We start from the raw sequence: 2,925 nt of genomic DNA, 5'->3' as shown, positions 1-2,925 counted from the left end.
ATTATTAATTTGGTAATTTATAAAACTAATATACTTCATTAAAATATTTTTAGTAATATTTAAATTAGATTATACTCTCTTATTACTTAAACCTTGCATCAATTATATTTAATCTCTTTATTTTTATATTTTATCGATATTTTTACAAAAATAATGTATATTATATATATATATATATATATACTAGTGTGACCAGGCAAACGTTGTTTTGCCATATAAATAATTTCCTAGTAATTTCTAGTTCTTAGACAAAAAATAGCTTACTTATTGTAAGTATGTATGTATGTTAGAATGTGTATATTGTATGTATGTAAGAATGTGGTATATGCGTGAAATAAGCATGGAGCGCTGTGAACGATGAGGGAATATAAAAATAAAAAAAGGCAAACATTATTTTTAAGTTATTATAATTTATTCTTTAAAATTATATATCACTAATTAAACAATTACGACAGTAACACTATTAAACAATATCAATCTCTTAATGCTATAGCGTGAGCAATATTTTTTTGTTAGTCCATCTTTAGCTAACACAAACAAACTCGATGGTTTACCCACTCGAGAGCATGCCACGTATAATTGTCCGTGTGAAAAACATGGTGTTCTCAAAATCTAATCCACAAACAGATATCGTTTGACCTTTGGATTTGTTGATAGTCATTGCAAAAGCCAATCTAATTGAAAACTGAATTCACACTCAGGCAATGTGCCTTCACGCGATTGGCAAGTGCCCCTTCCAGAGTCCTTCGCCGCCCATAAAGTAGATTTGTAAGAATTTATGTGGTTCGTTTGGCATTGGCAGCAGTGAGCCCATTTTATGATAAACATGGCCTCTGATTGTGAATGTAGAATTGAATTGTTGACCATTTGCATTAGTATTTCGAACTATTTCTGTTGCTCCGAACGATGTCATTTGAACGCATGAATTGAATCTTCGAATTGACTTCAGGAACACGTTAGAATCTGGATCCGTGCCGATAAGTAAGCCGTTTAATGGTTCAGGTAATGTTTCAATTTCAGGTAGTTGTATCTTTTCTCTGACGCGCAACACATCCAAGCTGGCTCATTTTTGAATTTCATAGCATGACAATGCGGGCATTCCTTGTCCATAGCACCAATTACCACTTTTGAATGAGCATAATATTCAATATCGGGCTCATACTGGAATGCTAGACGCAGGAATGAATCAGATATAAATGCTCGATGTACCTGTTGTCGTTGTTGGTCATTTGTTCTTCGTCTATTGACTGTGAAACGGCGTGATTGTCGTTGTTCTAATCTTCTGACTTCATTGCGTTCGGCTCGTGTATCTTCTTGGCTCTTCTTGATGCAATTGCGCCATTCTGACACTTGCATCAGTATTTTGTTGCTGGATTTGTTCTTCTTGTTCTTTCGGATCTGCTATTTCGCAACTTTCGAGCTTTACTTGAACTGCGGCTGAAATCAGCCCCTTTGAGTTTTCTTGGCATTGCTCACTGTACAAAACATACATAAATAGAATTAATGAAATTATTTAATGATGAAAAATGTTAAAAGTATAATTAGGGCCAGGATTTTTGCCGCAGTTTTGAAATGATTAGTTTTAATTTATGAAATTATAACAAAAATATAAGTTTTATGGAAAAATGTTTCAAACAAAAGTAAAAAATTAAATTTTATGAAAACATTGTCTCTTATAATTTTTTCATAAAACCAATATTTCCATTGACATTTCAAAATAAAGATTCATAATGATTGATTTTTTGGAAACTATGAAAATCTTAATTGTTCAATTACATTTTTTTAATAAAATTAAATTAAAATTACATTTTTATAAGATCAACAACATTTTCGATATAAATAAAAAAAAGTATACTTACAACACAAAATCCGTTGCTTTACTTGTACTGCGGCTCAAATCAGCCCCTTTGCGTTTTCTTGGCATTGTGTTATTTTGGAAATTATGAAAATCTTAATTGTTCAATTACATTTTTTTAATAAAATTAAATTAAAATTACATTTTAATAAGATCAACAACATAAATAAAAAAAAGTATACTTACAACACAAAATTCGTTGTTATTGGAAGCTCGTGTCACGTGTTGAGTACTTTTGAGGTTATAAAATCACTTGATTAACTAATCGTGCAAAATACACTCAAAATTGATAATTTAATTATTATTGATAAAATAGGAATGATTAAAAGTTAATATAAGAGTTACACTGAGATAGCAAAATAATAATTGTCAACGTTACTACTACACTTGATGCATAAACAATAATGATGGCCGACAACTGTGTAGGGAGTGAGAAAGAAAGGAGACCGGCTTCGTTCTCATCCCTACTCCGTGCTGTTTACTGGGTCAGAAGTGACACCTATAGACATCTGGCGGGGATAATAATAACTAAATAAATGACGATTGATCAGTTTTCGACCGGAGAGGAAAAATGATTAAATTACTAAAATGGCTATTAAAAAATAAGGGTTGATCGTAGAAGGGGTGAAAATTGAGGATTGTATGTATTTTCGTACGTTGTATCATAAAAAAATAGAAATTACAATTTTTGTCTAAAAAATGAAAAAAAAGTTTAGGGGGTGGACTACCCCTAAAATTTAGGGGGATGAAAAAACAGATGTTGGCCGATTCTCATAGATACCGGATAAGCACAAAAAATTTCATCTAAATCGGTCAAGCCGTTTCGGAGAAGTATGGGAACGAAAACTGTGACACGAGATTTTTATATATATATATATATATAACTTTTTATTAGAATTCTCATGTCTTTTTATTCTTCTAACTTTCTATCGCTCCTACTTAGAAACAGGTATAGTATCGAAATTATTGTATATGTGTCTACGCTTCGTAGTATGCAGTCGTACACAAACACACACATACACTACCAGGAGCGATAACTACGAAGCAGCGCGTAAAGAGGAGACCCAGAA

At 31.7% G+C, this 2,925-nt stretch overlaps 1 long non-coding RNA gene across 2 annotated transcripts; it reads right to left on the bottom strand.

Annotated features, from left to right (window-relative positions):
* Positions 1-1,099: 1,099 nt before the first annotated feature.
* On the bottom strand, positions 1,100-2,473 carry LOC107073570 (uncharacterized). 2 transcript variants are annotated; one of them, XR_016176849.1, is made up of 3 exons: positions 2,042-2,473; positions 1,860-1,950; positions 1,100-1,475 (listed from the first exon to the last, which is right to left on the bottom strand). It is a non-coding gene; the product is annotated as an uncharacterized LOC107073570 (long non-coding RNA). The 2 variants fall into 2 exon arrangements; XR_016176850.1 differs by having other exon boundaries at positions 1,860-1,916.
* Positions 2,474-2,925: the final 452 nt, after the last annotated feature.

The sequence above is a fragment of the Polistes dominula genome, unplaced genomic scaffold (assembly GCF_049000335.1).
Source record: "Polistes dominula isolate Pdom_NZ unplaced genomic scaffold, Pdom_raw_medaka contig_652, whole genome shotgun sequence".
Classification (NCBI taxonomy): domain Eukaryota; kingdom Metazoa; phylum Arthropoda; class Insecta; order Hymenoptera; family Vespidae; genus Polistes; species Polistes dominula.
This window is presented reverse-complemented; position numbering and strand designations above follow the sequence as displayed.